Source organism: Eriocheir sinensis, chromosome 46 (assembly GCF_024679095.1).
Source record: "Eriocheir sinensis breed Jianghai 21 chromosome 46, ASM2467909v1, whole genome shotgun sequence".
NCBI lineage: Eukaryota > Metazoa > Arthropoda > Malacostraca > Decapoda > Varunidae > Eriocheir > Eriocheir sinensis.
Genome location: NC_066554.1, coordinates 6,961,692 through 6,981,094, shown reverse-complemented (window position 1 = coordinate 6,981,094; position 19,403 = coordinate 6,961,692). Strand labels below are relative to the sequence as shown.

Genomic DNA, 19,403 nt, shown 5'->3' with positions numbered 1-19,403 from the left:
CGAAATTGATGATAATCCGATTAGGAGAGAAACAAAATGAAGGTGAGACTAGACACGCAGAGGCGAGAGAAATATCAGGTGAAGAGGGAACGTGAGAAAGAGGAGGGAACGTGAGAAAGAGGAGGGAACGTGAGAAAGAGGAGGAGGGAACGTGAGAAAAAGGAGGAGGAGGAATGTGAGAAAGAGGAGGAGGAATGGGAGAAAGAGGAGGGGAATGAGAAAGAGGAGGAGGGAATGTGAGAAAAGAGGAGGAACGTGAGAAAGAGGAGGAGGAATGAGAAAGAGGTGGAGGGAACGTGAGAAAGAGGAGGGAACGTGAGAAAGAGGTGGAGGGAACGTGAGAAAGAGGAGGGAACGTGAGAAAGAGGAGGAGGGAACGTGAGAAAGAGGAGGAGGGAACGTGAGAAAGAGGAGGAGGGAACGTGAGAAAGAGGAGGGAACGTGAGAAAGAGGAGGGAACGTGAGAAAGAGGAGGAGGGAACGTGAGAAAGAGGAGGAGGGAACGTGAGAAAGAGGAGGAGGGAACGTGAGAAAGAGGAGGAGGGAACGTGAGAAAGAGGAGGAGGGAACGTGAGAAAGAGGAGGAGGAGGAGGAGGAAGAGGAAAGATGTTACGGGAAATATGAGTAGGATGTAAACTGGGAAAAAAAAAAAATAGGAATGGAGGAAAATAATGAAGACAAATGAAGAAAGAAAGGAAAGATCGAAAGAAGATAAATAGGATGAAAATAAAGAAAACTCTGAGAGGAAAAGAACAGACAAACGAGGAAAGATAGGAGAGATAGAAGAAAACAAGAAAAGTGAAAGGAAAAGAATAAGACAAACAGAAAAGAAGAAAGACATATCAAAGAGGAGATAAAAAGATATGAAAACAAGAAAAAACACTGGAAGAGGAAATAAGAAGAGAATCGAGTGAAGGAAATGAGGAAGAAAAAGAAAAAGCCAAAAAAAAAGAAACAAAATATCGAATAATAAAAAAAATATAAAAACGTAAGGTATGGAGACCCTTTCAAGTCTCCTTCCCAAGATGCTGTTTTTTTCCTTTCTTTTATATTTTTCCTTTTAACTCATGTCAGCAGCAGATCCTCCTCCTCCTCCTCCTCTTATACTGTCACCTCCATTACCTCTTCCTCCTCCCCTTACCACTTATATGCTATTTTCATCCCCTACACCACCTCCTCCTCCACTATCTCCACCTCCTCCTCACTACTAAGATCTCCTCCACCACAACCAATACCCTCATCATCACCACCTCCACCCCTTCCCTCACTACTGTTACCATCCCCTCCATCTCCACCCTTCCGTTCCACCACCTCCTCCACCATTCGAGTCTCTCCTCCACTGTATCATCCACTCGACCTGATCGCTCTCCACCCTAATCCACCCTCGACCCTTCTTTGGTATGTTTGTTTCGTCTTCTTCAGGTCCTCCTCCTCCTCCTCCACCTCTTTTTCTGCGTCTTCCTTTTCCTTCCTCCTGCTTCACTTCCTCTTCCATCACCTGCTGTTTTTTTTTTTTTTTTTTTTGTTACGTTTACTCCTGCTTCTCCTTTTCTTGAGTTGTCCTTCTCTTCCTCCACCGATTCTTCTTCTTCCTTCTTTCTCTTTCTCTTCCTCCTCCACCATCCGCTCTCCGTTTCTTTCTCTTGTTTCTTTTGTTAAGTTTCATCGTTTCCTCCGCTTCCTCCTCCTCCTACTTGCATTCTTTCTCCTCTTCAATGTCTTCCTTCTTTGTTACGCCCCTCCACCTCCTCTGTCTTCTTGCACATTCTCCTCCTCCTCCTCCTCCTCCCACTCATTCTAGTCTTCTTTACCTTACGTCTTTTGTTACACCTCATCTTCTCTCTCTCTTTCTTGCTCCTCCTCCTCCTCCTCCTCCTCCTCCTCCTCCTCCTCCTCTTCTTCTGTTTTACACTTTACACCTCCTCTTCCTCCCCCTCCTACGCTTGTCCTTGCTCCTACTTGTCTTTTTCCTCTTGTTTATCTTGCATCTTTTGTTACGCTTTCTTCTTTTAGTTTTCCTTACTTTTTCTTCTCTTCCTCCTCTGTTTTCTCCCACCTCCGCCTCCTCCTTTTACTTCTCCTTCTTCCTCCTACGCTGTCATTCTGTCTGTCTAATCTGATGAATAGCGGAGGAGGAGGAGGAGGAAGAGGAGAAAGAGGAGGAGGAAAAAGATTAAAGAGGACAAGTAATAGACAACAAATGCTTCCACCACCACCACCACAACAACAACAACAAAAACAAGGAAAATAAAAGGAAATAAGAAAAACAAAATATAAAAATGGTAGAAAAAGAATATCAAAAAGAGACAAAGAATGCGAGGAACGAGGAAGGATTCAAAGACGCCAAAAAAAAAAAAAAAAGGTGAGGGATGAAAAGGAAGAGTGACGAGCAAGGAGATGGATGAGGAGGAAGAGGAAGAGGAGGAGGAAGAAGAGGAGGAGGAAAAGCCGATGACAGAAGAAAAAAACTAAAGGCAGAGACAAAGCCAAACAGCAAGCATTTTCGAGAGAGAGAGAGAGAGAGAGAGAGAGAGAGAGAGAGAGAGAGAGAGAGAGAGAGAGAGAGAGAGAGAGAGAGAGAGAGAGAGAGAGAGAGAGAGAGAGAGAGAGAGAGAGAGAGAGAATGCAAGGCCTATTCAAAAACTGTTCTTCCGTGGAATCTGCCTTTTTTTCTTCCTCTCTCCACTTCTTGTCACTTAACCACCTACCCCTCCACTTGATCCACCCTACCCCTCTACCTCCTACTCCCCTTTCCCCGAACTCTTCTCTCGCTATCCTTTAACCCCAATCCTCTATCTCCACCCTTAGATGTCACCCCACTTTCTCCTCCTCTTTTTCCTCTCTGCCCCTCTCTTCATAGTATCGTCCTTGTCCTGTCATTATCAAGGTCTATAGTCATCCCTCACGTTTCCCTTCCCCTGTCTTCCTGCTCCTTGGTTTGCTTTGCGTTTCCTTCCAAGACCCTCGTCCCTCCCAGCTCACTGCTATAACCATACATCTCTGCTTGCATGCTCCTCCTTCTACTTCAAACTTCTACCTGACCCCTTGCTTCAACCCCCCTTTTGTACCCCTACCTCTTGTTTTCCTCATCCACGTCCACTTCCCTGATACCCACTGCTTCCTTGCTGCCCTGGTCTTCCCGTATCACTCCCCTTTCTGGTCCACTTACAGCCCTTCCATAACTGCCGCAGCCCTCTTCTTTCACCTCTCACTTTCTTCCCTCCCTCAGTCAGTGCTTCTTGTTTCACCTTTCAGCTCTTGTCTGTTATAATTTTCAACTCTTCAACTCTTCCATCACTCCCTCAGCCCTCTGTTTCACCGTCTGTCGCTGTCTCCTCCTACCATTCCTGAGTCCCTTTCCTCCTCCTCCTCCAGTGTTTCCTGTTTCACTCTTCTTCTCTTGCCTATTACAACGTTCAACCCTTCCATCTCTGCCTCATCTCCCTGTTTCACTCTATACCTCCTGTCCCCTGCCTATGTCCCCTGTCAAACTTCTCACTTCCTTTCCCCTGCCATAGTGTCCCCTGTTTCACCTTTCAACTCTTGCTCATCAACTTCCATCTCTCCCTCAACCTCGTCACACTTTATACCTTCTGTCTTCTGCCCCTGTCCCTTCCATTTCCATCCCTATCCACTGTCCAACTTCTCCCTTGCTAATGTCCCCTGTTTTCACCTTTCAACTCTTACCCATTAACTTCCATCTCTCCCTCAGTTCAATTCCACTTTCCACTCCCTGCCCCCTGCCTCTCCCCTCCCCTGTCCAGCTTCTCACTTCCTGGTCCCCTGCTCTTTCCACCTTGCTGTCGCCCCCTGCCAGCCTCTTCGTCCCCTACTTAGCAAGGCAGAGGAGTCGACCCGCCGCACCTGTCACCTCCGATAATTACATTTATACCGTGAAGCGAGGAACAAAGCGGAGTCAATTTGTGAGGGCGGGAGGGAGGAGGAGGAGGAGGTGGAGCAGGTGGGCGTGCGGGTGGGTTGGCTGAAATGAGTGTGTGTGTGTGTGTGTGTGTGTGTGTGTGTGTGTGTGTGTGTGTGTGTGTGTGTGTGTGTGTGTGTGTGTGAAGGAAGGAAGGAAGGAAGGAAGGAAAATGCGATGAACGCGGTGGGTGTGCGAGATGAAAGGAATGTGTGTGTGTGTGTGTGTGTGTGTGTGTGTGTGTGTGTGTGTGTGTGTGTGTGTGTGTGTGTGTGTGTGTGTGCAGGTTGTAGGAACGGATGACGACGAAAGGGAGGATAAAGGAAGGGAGGAAAGAAGGAAAAGAGAGAAGGAAGATAGAAAGGGAAGCAATGACGGAGGGAGGGAGGAATGAATTAATAAAGGAAGGCAGATAAGAACGTTAAAAGGAAAAAAAGGAAGAAGGAGGATGAGAATAAAACAAAGAAAAAGATGAAGAAAAGAGAGGAGAGAAAACAAAGGATAATAAGCAAGAACAAGAAAGCTGGAGAAGAAAACGAGGAGAGAACAAGTTACCGAAAGAATAAGTGGAGCGTTGGCGGGGCGAAGGCGGAGGAAGGCAGGATACAAAACTTAAGGGGCAAACTAGTCTTGAGGAAGGAGAGAGCGGAGGATAAGCAGATGATCGAAGGAGCGAAGGATGGATGCAAAACTTAGGAAGCTGGGAGGGGAGGGAGGGAGGAAGGGAGGAGGGAAAGCTGCAAAAGTAAAGTGGAAGATAAGGACAGGGAAGGAAAGAACAGAGGAAGAGAGAGAGAGAAGGGATGAAGGAACGAAGGGAGAAAGGAATGATTGAACGGAGGGAAGGGGAGAAAGAGAGGGAATGAAGGAACGAACGAGAGGTGGAGAAAGGAGAGTAAGCAGACTGTGAAACTTGAAAGAAGTAAATTAATGTGAAAGATGAAGGAAAGAAGGAAGGAAGGAGAAGCGGAGAATGAGGAGAATGAGAAGGAATGAAAATAAAGATTGCAAAACACGTAGAAGAGGAAAAAAAAGTGAAAATGAAGAATGAAGACAGTGAAATAAGAAAGACCGCCAAATGAAGATAGCTAACAAGAGAAAAATGAACAAAAAATAAAACAAAGAACAAGAGAAGAGGGGAATGAAGGAAGGAGGGGGCAGCAAATCAAGACACACAAAAAAAACGCTAAAAAGATGAAATACACAAACGAAAAAAGGAAGAAAAAAAAACATACACTGAGGAATACAAGGAGATAAAAGACTCCAGAAAGCAACGGGGAAGGATCAAGAGATATGAGGAGGAGGAAGGGAAGGAACAAAGGAAGAAAGGGAGGAGAGGGAGATAACGGGACAAAGATAAGAGAGGAAACAACGGAGAAGATAAAAGAGGAAGGACTGATAACACGCTCATAAAGTGACGAACGGACAGACAGACAGACAGCAAAACAGATCATGAAGCTTTACGGAGTGGACGGGGAAAAACAGGACAGAGAGGAGCAGGAGGAAGGACAGGGAAAGGGAATAGGACAGAAGGAGAGAAAGAGATGAAGAAAAATGGGAAGGATAGGAGAAAAGGAAGATGAAGGAAACGGGACAGGAAAGAAGAAAGGAGAGATGGGAAGGAAAGGAGAAAGGGAAGATGAAGGAAACGGAACAGGAAAGAAAGGAAGAGAAAGAAAAGGACAGAAAAGAAGGAATGAATGAAAGAAAACGAAAGGAGAAGAAAGAAAGAGGATACATATACAAAGAAGAAAATGGGAGAGGAAAGAAAAGAAGAAAAGGCATGGAAGAAAATGACAGGAAGGAAAGACGCAGGAAAGGAAATAGGGCAGAGAAAGAGAAAGGGAAGAAAAATATGAAGGAAAGGAGAAAAGGAAGATGAAGAAAACGGGACAGGAAAGAAGAAAGGAGGAGAAAGGAAGAGAAAGAAAAGGATAGAAAAGAAGAAAGGAATGAATGAAAGAAAACGACAGGAAAGAAGAAAATGGGAGAGGAAAGAAAAGAAGAAAAGACATGGAAGAAAATGGCAGGCAGGGAGGAAAAAGGACATGCAGGAAAGAAAATGGGAATGGAAAGGAGAACAGAGAAAAATGGAAAACAGGACAAGAAGAAAGGGATGAGGCATGGAAGAAACTGAAAGGAAACAGAGGATACATGGAGGAAAATGGGCAAAAAAGGAAGAAAATAGAACACGAAAGGAGAACAGGAAGATGATGGAAGGAAGGACAATGGAGTCAGTGGTGAGAGGTGTGGTGTGACGGTAAGGAGGAGGAAGAGAGGGGAGGAAAGAGAACAGGAAGACATAAAAGAAGATGGGACAGAAAAGGAGGACAGAAAGATGATGGACGGAGGAAAAAGAAAGGAGTCAGAGGTGAGAGGCGTGGAGTTAGGGCAAGGAAGAGAGGGAGATAGAAACATAAAAGTCACGGGCGTGGGAAACAGAAGGCGACACAAAGCCCTCATGGAGCGCTGAAGGAGAGGACAAGGACGAGGAGGAGGACGAGGAGGAGTACAAGAGGACGCTCCCAAAAAGTCAAAGGAGAAATGAATAGGTGAGGAGATAGAGGCTGAGTGGAAAGGAATGTGGAATCCACTTCTCTCACACACACAATAGATCCTTAATGTACGAGAGAGAGAGAGAGAGAGAGAGAGAGAGAGAGAGAGAGAGAGAGAGAGAGAGAGAGAGAGAGAGAGAGAGAGAGAGAGAGAGAGAGAGAGAAGGGGGGAGGGGGGGAGAGGCGGCAGGCGGTATGAGTCGAGGGAAGGGAGGGCGACGTTTTCAATCACTCTGTCATTCGGGTGAACCATTGACACCTGGCTGCGAATCAAACTTTGTGTTGGATTTTGGTTTGTGTTGCCGCCTGATATGTGTGTGTGTGTGTGTGTGTGTGTGTGTGTGTGTATTAGTGTTCGTTGAGCTTTACCTGAGTTGGTGAGGTGGATGGTGGGGTTGGGGTCAAAGGTGACAGTGGGCCGGTCCGGCTTGCCGCTGCCACCGCCGCCGCCGGAGCCACCCCCGGCGGAGGCGGCGGCGGCCGCGGCAGCGAGGGCGGCCCCGGCGGAGGGGGGAGGGGCGCCGCCGGCGGATTCTGAGGTCCTCACCACCAGCGGCGCGCCGCCCTCGGTGTCAGACAAGTCGATGGCGTTAGAGTCCTTCATGATGACCATGACGAGAGTTCAGAGAGAGGAAGAGGAAGAGAGTCCAGCACGAAGGCAGGCGAGGCTCACTTCACATGGCGGCGGCGGAGACGCTGGGATCGGCGGCCGCGCCGTGCTCGCTCTTCGCGGGAGAAACACCCGTCAGAACACGCCCCGCCACGCCGCGCCCACCCCTACGCCCCTCTCTCGGCACCACAGAACAGACGCACACACACAGGGCACCCGCGCTCGTGTTTACCAACACAGCAAAGTTTCCTCGCCGGCTTTCCACACACTCCACTTATGCTGAATATCTACCAACATCCGCAGACTTTTACGTCCACACACACGCAGGGTTTCCCTTTCAGGCCGTCTAAACAGAAGAGCTCGACAATTTTCACCAGACAAAATGTTGCACGCAATACTCCCGCGGCTCACGCGACCAACTTCATCACACGCAATTTTCCATTCAAAATTTCCCAAAGACAGCGGCGTTTTTCTAACCCCGGGACATGCGCCGCTACGGCCCCGTCCCCTGGCACCCTGACTCTTGCACAGCCCCGCAAAACCCCGAGGCGGCAGCAGCAGCAGCACGTGCACGGCGTCCCTCGGGCCCGGCAACGACCCGCGGCTCCACCTAATTGCTGCAACACTAGCCACACGCCGCGGGTCTTTTATCCTGTCCGAGTGTGTCATTCCTCCGTGTCGTCGTGTGTGTGTGTGTGTGTGTGTGTGTGTGTGTTGTTTTTTCTCTATGTATTCGTCTCTCAGTCATTCCAGCTTTGTCGCCTGGATCAAATTTTTATCCCATCATCTTTTTTTTTTTTGGGGGGGGGTTCTGTCTCACCCCCCGCCCCCCTCTCAATCTCCCTGATCCCCTCACTTTATATGCATGCATGCACGCCTGTCTCTGTATCCGCTTGTCTTCTGGATGCAAATTTCCCTTCCCCTTCTTCCTCATTCATAACACAACACCACACCCACACACCCACACCCACACCCACACACTCAGGGTTATGTTAACAGCACTCACTCCACACCCTCTCACACACTTAACTCTAATACGGATTATCTTGCGTGCGCTAATCATGCCCTGGACACGAAAGTACACACGCACACATGCACGCACTCCATCCACCCTTCACTTGTATAAAAGAATAAAAGAATAAATAACTACGACCCTTTTCTACCATCTGACCTACATATTTATTCCCATTCTCCCTGCAGCCATCAACCCCTTCCTTCCTTCCACCCCTCTACTCCATTCCCTTCCTCCACATACCAAACCCCCACCTGCCCCCACTCCCCCTTCCTTTCCACCCACCCCACCGACTCCATTCCCTTCCTCCACATACCAAACCCCCACCTGCCCCCACTCCCCCTTCCTTTCCACCCACCCCACCGATTCCATTCCCTTCCTCCACATATCACAAGCGTTCCCATTTCCACTCCGCTACACACACGATTCCCTCAGCTCTTCACCACCTCCACGATCCACCCAATCCTCCCCTCCCCCTTTCCACTCTCCTTCCACCCCTACCGAGCCCCCTCCACACATCACAACCCCTTCCAGGCCAGGACACAGACAGACAGACAGACACAGACAAGCCTTCCGCTCACCCGTTCCCTCCCCAGACGTATATCCCTAAACCCTCTTGTCGACTTTGAGACACGAGACAGACAGACGGACAGATTGACAGACAGGCACAGACACAGATACGGACAAGAAAGTGAAATGAACGAACGATAAACGGACGGGGGGATAGGACGGACGAACAGAAACAAATACTTAGAAATAAAATACATGCAAAAAATGGACAACTAACGGACGAAGAGGCAAAGAAAAGGACGAACGAGCAGCCAGGAACGGACAAGAATCTGGAACCGCACACAATCAACGGACAAGAAACTGAGACCGCAAACGACGAACGGACGGAGACAAAGGAAAGGGCGGACAAACAAACTAAGGGCCAAGCTAACAAACAAACTAATGGACGGAGGGGCCAGTTGGAACGGACCGGGATGGGAGAGTGGACTGGCAGCAAGAAATTGAATATTAAAGCTGCAGTTTGGGACCAGTTACCATGGGGCTGCCGCAAGTGTTGGGGGCGGGACTGAAGGGGCTGGTAGTGGGTGGTGGTGGAGGAGGGGGCTGAGTGAATAAAGAGAGGGAAGAATGAAGACGGAGGGAGGAGGGACGAAGGAGGGATGGAGCCAGTCAGATTGAGAGAAGAGAGAAGAGAGGAGAGAGAGAGGAATCCGAGGATGGAGGGAGTTGTGGGCGATGAAGAAGATGGAAGGTGTAGTAAAGAAGAGAACGAGACCAAGGGAATGGAAGAAGTGGGAAGCAAGAATGGAGGATTGGAAAGGAAGAAGGGAATGAAGGGAGTGAAGCGCTGGACTGGACTGGAATGGAATGGAAGGAATATGGTGATAGAGAAAAAGGAAGATAAGTTAACTTGAAGGAATAAAAAATGAAGGAAGAGAAAAAGGAGGGGACACGAACGTAGATTTAAAGGGGAGAAAGAAACGAAAATAAGGTATGGAAATGGATAGAAGAAAAAGGGAAATGAAATGAAAATATAGGAAATGGGAAGACAAAAAAGTGAATGAGGAAAGAAAGTGAAAGGGAAACTAAGGGATAGAAAAAAGACAAGGGAAATTAAAGAAGGGGAAAAGAGAAAGAAAATGAAAGGGAAAGTATAGGGCAGAAAACAGATATGGGAAACTATGGGAGGGGAAAAAGAGGAAAGAGAAAGAAAATGATGGAAAGGAAAAGACAAAAGGACAAGAAAGGATGGAAATGGAAGAGAGAATTGTAAGAAAAGAAAAATATGGAGGAAAGAATAGAAAAGAGGTAAGGAAAATGATGGAAAGAAAAGGCAAAAGGACAGGAAAATATGGAAAATTAGGACAAAAAACGGAGGACAGGATTGTAAGAAAAGAAAAAAGAAAAAGAATGGAAAGAAAGGGCAAAGTTAATAAGGGGGAGCCAGGAAAGATAAGTGCTTGAGGAACGTGACAAGACGGAGGGAGGAGTGAAAAAATAAATAAAATAAAAAGAAATAAAAAGGACGAAGGATAAATTTTGATGATGCCGATTCAGGGGTACGTCAAGGAGGAGGAGGAGGAGGAGTGGAAGAGGAGGAAGAAAATGACGACGACGAAGAAGAGGAGGAGGGAGGAGAAACCAACGTGAGAGTAAGAAAAAAGGAGAGGAGGAAGAGGAGGATAAGGATGAAGGAGAGAAAGAGGAGGAGAAAGCTAAAAAAAAAAAATGCGAAGAAACATGAAGATGAAAAAAAAGGAAAAGAAAAAAAGAGGAACAAGAACAAGAGAAAATGGGACAGTGAAAAAGGAGAAGAGGAAGAGAAGGAGGAGCAAGAAGAAAAGAAAGAGGAGAAGCAGAAGGGAAAAAAAAAGAACAAAGATGAGGACAAGGAGAAAAAAGAGGAAGAAGAGGAGCTGAAAGAGAAGGAAAATGAAAATGAAGAGAAAGAAAAAAAAGAAACAGGAGAAAGAGGCAAGAAGTGGAGAAGGAAAAAGGATGAAAAAAAAGGAGGAGGAGGAGGAGGAGGAGGACGAGGATAGCATAAGCCTCTAGCGGTCAGTAATGTCCGGGGAGTCTTATCCATTCCCTCTAATTCCATCACTGTCCGCTAGGAGGAAGGGAGGGAGGGAAGAGGAGGGAAGGGAGGGGAAAGGAGGGCAAGGAAATGGAAGGGAGGGAGACAAGATGAAGGCAGGAGAGGAGGAGAAATAAACACAGTGAGAGAGAGAGAGAGAGAGAGAGAGAGAGAGAGAGAGAGAGAGAGAGAGAGAGAGAGAGAGAGAGAGAGAGAGAGAGAGAGAGAGAGAGAAATAGGAGAGAAGGGCAAGGAAATGGAAGGGGGAGAAAATGAAGGCAGCAGAGAAGTAAACACACAGAGAGAGAGAGAGAGAGAGAGAGAGAGAGAGAGAGAGAGAGAGAGAGAGAGAGAGAGAGAGAGAGAGAGAGAGAGAGAGAGAGACTATATATACAGACGCCCACTAAAGGAACGAATATGATGATAGGAAGGAAGGAAACCGAGGGAGAGAGAGATAGGAAAGAAAATGAAAACGGAAAAGGGGAGGAGGAAAATTGAGAAACGGAGAGAGCGATAAAGATAGATAGATAGATAGATAGAGAGAGAGAGAGAGAGAGAGAGAGAGAGAGAGAGAGAGAGAGAGAGAGAGAGAGAGAGAGAGAGAGAGAGAGAGAGAGAGAGAGAGAGAGAGAGAGAGAGAGAGAGAGAGAGAAGAAAGTGGTGAGTCGAGTGGATTTAACACGAAAACCAATATATCAAAACAGACCACAAACCACAATAAACAAACACACACACCCACACACAATATATTAAAACAACAACACCCACACACAATATCCGGCGAGCGCTGAATAATAAATGAGTAAATAATGAATCCTGAAGCCCAAGAGTAAATAATTAATCCTTAAGCCGAACTGCACCACAATCGACAGAAGCGGCATTACTAATAACAACAACAACAGCGGACTCATAAGCCGATCCAGTGGGCGAAGAAAACGACAAATCCAGAATAGATTACGGTAAAGCCATTAGCGGGGAATTAGGAAAAGTTGGAAATAATTAAAACACCGATTCGTCCGTCCGTAACTACATTAGTGCGCCCGGGGGGGGGGAGGGAGAGAGAGAGAGAGAGAGAGAGAGAGAGAGAGAGAGAGAGAGAGAGAGAGAGAGAGAGAGAGAGAGAGAGAGAGAGAGAGAGAGAGAGAGAGAGAGAGAGAGAAAGTTCAAAACAGGTGAGCTTCAAACACAGAACACAAAAGACACACACACACACACACACACATAGGAAAATGAAGGAAGGAAGAACAAAAGGAAGGAAGGAAGGAAGGAAGGAAGGAATCAAGACCAGTGACCTCCTCCTGGCTTACGAGGTCAATGGAGGCGCGAGGAGGAGGAGGAGGAGGAGGAAGAGTGGAGGCAGTGAAGTGAGTTGACATGTAAAAGGAAAAATAAATGAAAGGAGAAGAAGCGACTTGGGGCAGGAGGAGGATCAGAAGATGCAGGAAGAGGACGACGAGGAGGAGGAGGAGGAGGAGGAGGAGGGGGAATAGGAGAGGACAACATTCTGAACATGAGTGCCCTGAAGCTAAGGATGAGGAAATGGAGAAAAGGAAAAATAACTAATAAAAGAAAATAGGAAAACGAAGAAAGAAAACAAAGAAAAGAAATGGAAAACGGAAGGTGAGAATGAAGACTAAAAACAAAAATAATGAAGCTAACGAGGCACACTAAAAGGAAAGGCTGAAAGAGGAGGAAAAATAAGAAGCAAAAAAATAATGAGGAAGAGGAGGACGAAAACGAAGGACACTGCAAGAGAAAGTGGAACAAGGAAAAGAGGAGGAGGAAGATGAACAGGCAAGAAGAAGGTAAGACGAAGAAGGGTTGGACAAGAACAAAGAAGAAGAGAAGATAAAAAGGTGAACGATAACGAACCAAAATGAAGGAAAAGAGAAAGAGGGAGAGGATGAAAAATATATGAAGGAAGAGGAAAAGGGAAAGAAAAAAGAGGAGGAGGGTGAGAAAGCGGAAGAGGAGGCAAAGAGGTCAACGAGAGCGAGGAAGAGGAAGAGAAAGAAGATGAAAAAGCAAGAGGGGAGAAGAGGTGGACAAGAAAGAGGAGGAAGGAGAAGCAGAAGGTGAGTGAGAACGAACAAAAAAAGACGAGGAAGAGGAAGAGGAGGAAAAAGAGAAAGCAAAAAGGGAAGAGGAGGGAAGAGAACGAGGAGGAAGGAGACGAAGAGGTGAATGGTAACGAACAAAAACGGACACGAAAACAAGGAAGAGGAGGAAGAGGAAAAAGAAGAGGAGGAGGAGGAGGAGATGGCAAAGAGGGAAGAAGAGGAGAGAAGAGAACGAGAAGGAAGGAGGGGACAAAAAGGTGAATGGGAATGAACAAAAACAAGGGACGTGAGCGAGAAATAGGAAGAGGAGGAAGAGGAAAAAGAAGAAGAGGAGGAGGAGAACGCAAAGAGGGAAGAGGAAGAGAACAAGAAGGAAGGAGGGGGAAAAAGGTGAACCAAAAAAAAAAGGACATGAGCGAGAAATAGGAAGAGGAGGAAGAGGAAGAGGAGGAAGAGGAAGAGGAAGAGGAGGAGGAGGAGCACCAGCGTGGGGAACCGCCAGCGACTCTTAAAGAATCTGGCCACAAGTTTGACCAAAGGCTGCTAACGCTACACAACTTTATACTCCAGGGGCACAACAAACAAGGCCGGAGGAGTGGACGCCTGCCCCCCCCCCCTTCCTCTACTTCCCTTTCTTCCACTTCACCTCTCCCTCCCAGTACCTTTAATTCCACTTCTACTCCACTTCCTCTGCTTTACTTCCCTTTCTTCCACTTCACCTCTCCTTCCCAGTAACTTTAATTCAACTTCTCCTACTCCACTTCCTCTACTTTACTTCCCTTTCTTCCACTCCACCTCGCTCTCCCAGTACCTTTAACTCCATTTGGTCTTCCTTATCCACTACCCTTTCTTCCACTTCATCTCATTCTCCCACTATCTACTCCACTTCACTTCCTCTTTCACTACCCTTTACTTATCACCCTCTTCCACAACCCTTTACTTCTCTTCCTCTTCCACTACCTTTGCTCCACTTCCTCTTCCTCTTCATCTCCCAGTACCTTTTCTCTCTTCCTCTATTTTTTATTATATTGTCCTTTACTTCCTTTTTCTCTCCCTCTTTCTGTATTTAAACTCATTTTCCTTTCTTTCTTTCCTCTTCCATCTCTATTTTCCCCTCTATCTCCCTAACCCACTCCCTCTCCCTCCCCCATTATATTTCCTTTTCCCTCCATTTCATCTCTCTCTTTCTCCCTCTCCTCTCCCCCTCCCTCTCCTTCTCCCTTTCATCCATCTTGCAGTAATAGCAGTAACAGCAGCAGCAGCAGCAGCAGCACACTTACTCACATCAGGGAAATAACAAACATTGTTTTTTTTGTTTTTTTTGAGAGGGTAGAACAAATATGGACATTCTCATAGGCAAGGAACAAAGGGAGACGGAGGAGGAGGAAGAGGAGGAGGAGGAGAGGGGAAAAACAAAAAGGAAATGGATGAGAATGAGGATGATGAGGAGGAGGAGGAGGAATGGTGGAGAAACAGGGAGGATGAAGAGAAGGAAATGGAGGAAGACGAGGAAGAAAAGGAAGTGAATAAGACGAGGAGGAGAAGGAGGAGGAGGGGCGAAGAAGAAACAAAAAGGAAATGGATGAAGATGAAGATAAGAAGATGAGGAATGGTGAATAAACAGGGAGGAGGAGGAGGAGGAGGAGGAGGAGGAGAAGCAGAACGATGGAGGAAACTGACAACATACTGACCTGAAGCAGTGGAGGAGGAAGGAGAGGAGAGGGAAGGAAGGAAGAAGGTAAGAGGGGAAGACGGACGTGGAAGAGGAGGAGGAGGAGGAGGAGGAGGAGGAGGGAGGCAACATGCTCGACACAGGAGTGACTTGAAGCAGACAAGGAAGAGGAGGTGTAGGAAGAAGAGGAGGAAGAGGAGGAGGAGAGGCAACATAACATTAGTGACCTGATGTAAAGGCGAAAGAGGAGGAGGAGGAGAAGGAAGAGGAGGATTGAGAGGAAAAAGACGAGGACAAAAAAAAAGGAGGAGAAAGAGAAGGAAAATGATGATGAAAAAAAGAAGAGGGGATGATGAAAGAGGGAAGAATCAAGAGGAAGATTAGTAACCGGGAATGAGGAAGATTATCAGACGAGGAGGAATTAAAGAGGAAGAAGAGGAAGCTTAGTAAACGAGAAAAAAGGGAATAAAGCGAAAATGAGGGAACTGAAAGAACGAGAGAAAAGGAAGAAAAAAAGGCTAAAGACGAGGCGAGAAAAGATGAAGAAAAAAGGAGAGTAAGAGTAAGAGGAGGAGGAGGAGGAGGAGGAGAAGAAGAGAAAAAGGCCGAAGATAAAGAGAAACAAGACAAATGTGAAGAAAAGGAAAACAAGAAGAGTAAGAGAACGAAGAAGAGGAAGAGGAAAAGGCTGAATATAAACAAAGAGCAAAATAAGAGGAAGAATGAAGAGGAAGAGGAGGCGCATTCCACCCCTCCACAAACTCGCCTTAAACACTTTCGCTTTAAACTCGAGACAAGAGAGAGAGAGAGAGAGAGAGAGAGAGAGAGAGAGAGAGAGAGAGAGAGAGAGAGAGAGAGAGAGAGAGAGAGAGAGAGAGAAAGGGGGTGGGGTAAATATCTAAAGCTGTCATGGCTACTAGAAATGGCTGTCTGTCTCCCTCCTATACAGAGAGAGAGAGAGAGAGAGAGAGAGAGAGAGAGAGAGAGAGAGAGAGAGAGAGAGAGAGAGAGAGAGAGAGAGAGAGAGAGATGATTTAATCTCTGACTGCATTTTGTTTCTGCCTCCACCTCTCTCTCTCTCTCTCTCACACTCTCTCTCTCACACTCACACACACACACACACACACACACACACACACACACACACACACACACACACACACACACACTAGCTCTCGTCCCAATTAAAACTTTGGCAAACCAGTTAATCTCACATCGCAGAATAACTCTTGCCCGGATGAAGGGAACAAATTTACATCGCCTTAAAATTTTCAAGCCGCTCCCACTCCTCCCAATCCCATTAGCTCAACAGCCCTTCTATAACGGGTCTTCTTTTCCTTTACAGCCAGCCCTTTCATTCATCAAGGGCCTTCTTTTCTTTTCCTTTTATTCCCACGAAAGCAATGATACTCCTCTTCCCTCTTTCAAGTCTACACATTCCCTGTACAACCGCTTCATATATCACGGGTTTTTTTTCTTTCTTTTTTGTCTTTCTTTAACTCCCACGAAAGCATTGATAGTCTTCTTCATCTCTCCTCTTTTAATCCCAAACACTAACACACAGATACACACACACTTCCCATTCCCCTTCCTTCCCATTATCCCCATTAGCTCAGCAACCTCTTGAACCCCAATCCTATTCATCGCGGCTCTTTGTTTCTCTTTTCCTCTTCTTTAACCTCCCACGAAAGCTTTGATACCCTTCTTTCCTCTCTTATCTAGTACTTCAAAGACACTCATACTAACATTCACAGGGACACTTTCTTCCCATGTTCCCTCTTTCCTATTACTTCCATTCTATACACTCACCCAAACACTCCACTGTCTTTCCTTCTTCCTTCCCTCAAGCCAGTAGTTTTATCCTTGTCCTTCCTCTCCTCCAATTACACGAACTTTTTATATTAACCTGTTCCTTTCATCTTAACGTTTTTCCTTCTATGACACGCTCGCACCCAGCAACCCAGCTTCTCAATTCTCTACTAATGAAAAGCTGATTGTGGGCCCCTTTTGCATCCCTCTCTTCATTTAATAACACACACAGTCCCGTCTCCTTCCACCTCATTATTCCTCCGTTCAAGACACACACGTAAACACAATAACAGCGGGTGAACAAGGATGTTTTTATGCCCTGTTCACATCATTACCTGTTCCCTCCCTCCCTTCATTCATTCAATTAACTAATGAGATGCTGAACCAGACCCTTCCACCCCTACACCTCCCCCACAACCCACTCACCCACATACACACACACAAACACGTCTAGACATCCTCAAACTTCCAGACAGACAACCAATAGTCTACCAGTAAGTCAGTCTCGTATTCTGCCCCGTACCATTTCTTTACTTAAACCTGTCCTTTCCTTCCATCACACATACCTTATCTACATTTCCAATCCACTATCTTTAAAGTAAACACCCAGTCAGTCAGTTATCCAGTCCTCTTTTCTACCTTACCCTCCCATTCCCATTTCCCAAGCGTCATTGACTTAGCTAATATCATGAACCTAACTACACACAAAGCAATCCACACTACCTATACACTAGCTTTAAAACAGAAACACGCGGGCTTTTCTTTTTCATTATTGTTTCCTTCGCTTTTTTTTTCCCCCCCTTGAACTGTCTCCTTTGCTGTAAAAAAAAAATGTAGTCAGTCAGTCACCCAGCCATGTTCTCTTCCTTACCCTATCCTTCCCTTGCTTGACAGACTTAACTTATATCATGAGCCTAAACAAACGTACCCCTACACTATCCACTACCTTATAAAACACAAACACACAGTCAGATCCCTACCACTCCCTTCCATCACACACTTACTAATATGAACCTCAACAAACACATGCACGCACACTCCCTAACCTATACCTTTAAAACACGTCACCCAGGACCGCTCCCTTCCCCCAGCATCATACACTTAACACATGAGATACAGAATCAACACACATACATGCACTCACCCACATGCACTCATCCCTCCAAAAAGACAGTCATAAACAAGCAAATAAAAACAAAACTCTCCATGATGTTCCTCTATTCCTCCCTATGCCTCCTCCTCCTCTTCCCTTCCCTCCTTCCCTCGTCCCATCCACTCCACTTTCTCTCCGCATGACCTACCCTTTACCTCCTTTCCTCTCCTCGATTCTCTTTCATTCTCCCTGGTCCATTCTGCTCCCCTCTCCTCCTCCTCCTCTTCCTTCCTCCTTCCATCTGGTCAGGCATTACCATTTCCCCTTCCTCCTCCTCCTCCTCCTGTCTCCTCAGCCTTCTTTTCATACTCAAGTTATTTCCTTCCTTGAGTGATTTTAAAGTATCTTAGCTTTTATTTTTCTTCCTTTCCCTCTTCTTACGTTTTCCTTTTCCCATTTTTTTTTACCGAACACGAAATTTCTCACTGCCCTTCTCTCCTTTTCTCTTCTTTTTCCTCACTGTCTGTCTTCACCCTCTTATGAATGATCTGTCTATATTTCCCCTTTTCTTCCTACCCCTTCCCATTCCTTTTCTTTCATCATACCCTTTCTTGTCCCACCTTCCTTCCCTCTGCCCCCTTCATCCCCCATCTTTCTTAATACAACCTACTTTCCTCTTTTTCCCCTTATCTATTTTTTCCTTTCCTCTTTCCAGCGTCAACTATCTTAACCTCACTTACCCCTTCCTTTCTTTTTTTCTTAATGCCACCTCTGTTCTAAATTTGGCCCTTCCGTCTCCCTTCTCCTTCCCTCTCCCCCTTAATATCTGACCCTCCCTTCCCCTTCCTCTCCTTACCCTGACCTTTCCTAATACAGCTTTCTAAATACTAGGCACCCGTTTTCCTCTTTCCTTCCTTGCTAAATTCATTCCCTTCCCTTCCCTTACCTCTCTTCCCCACAGTTTACCTTTCCCTTCCCTCCCTTTTTCTACCTTTCCCTCCATTCAAAATTCATTCTCTTCCCCTTCTCTCCCTTTCCACTGCATACCATATTTAACCTCTTTCCCCTTCCTTCCCCTCCCCCTTTCCTTAATACCATCACATTCCCCTTCCTTCTAAATTTGGCTGTTCCCTTTCTTCTTTCCCTCTCCCCTGTACATTATCTTAACCCTCCCCTCCCTTTCCTCTCTCCCCTTCACCGTACACCATCTCGACCTCACTTTCCCCTTCCTTCCCCTTCCCTTCTCTTCCTTTAGATCAAAATGCTGCCTACTTTTGTTTTCCTCCTTTCAAATTTGGCCTTTCCTTGTTCTTTTTCCCTCTCCATTGTATAATATCCCAACACCCCCTTCCCCTTTCTCTTTCCTAAAACCATCCCCTTTCCCTCCTTTTTAAATTTGGCCCTTCCCCTTACTCTCTACCCTTCCCTATCTTTCTCAATACAGCCAGCTTTCCTCTTCACCCATCTTCCGCCTCCTCTCTACATGCGTTTTCTTCCCTCTTATCCTCTCCCTCACTTACTCCTTCATTCTTTCCTTTCCCCTCCCCTCCCCTCCCTTACCCGATACTGCCTACCTTTCCCCTTTATCTCTCTCCCTCTCCTTCTCCACCATACTCCATCTTAACCTTACACTCCCCTCCCCTCTCTTTCCTCTTTTCTATATTCGTCCTTTCCCTTCCTCTCTCCCCCTCCACCCTACACCAACTTAACCTCCCTTCCCCCATCTTTCTTAATACAACCTACCTTTCTCTTCTAAATTCTTTCTCCTCCCCTTCCCCTCTCCCTCTCCACCATACACCATCTTAATCTCTCTTTCCCCTCCCCTTCTCTCCTCTGATTCCTCTTTTTTTATATTCGTCCTTTCCCGCTTCCCTTACCCTTCCTCTCTCTCCCTCCTCCCTACACCAACTTAATCTCCCTTTCTCTTCCTCCTTCCCTTCTCCCTCTCCACCATACACCATCTTAACCTCACTTTCCCCTTCCTTCCCTTCCTCTCTCTCCCTCCCCCCTACACCAACTTAATCTCCCTTTCTCTTCCCCCTTCCCCTCTCCCTCTCCACCATACACCATCTTAACCTCACTTTC

General features: G+C 46.5%; 1 protein-coding gene across 1 annotated transcript in view; it reads right to left on the bottom strand.

Annotated features, from left to right (window-relative positions):
- Positions 1-19,403, bottom strand: part of LOC126981020 (serine/threonine-protein kinase PLK1-like) — a 119,336-nt gene that overhangs the window by 35,485 nt on the left and 64,448 nt on the right. The window lies entirely within an intron of this gene.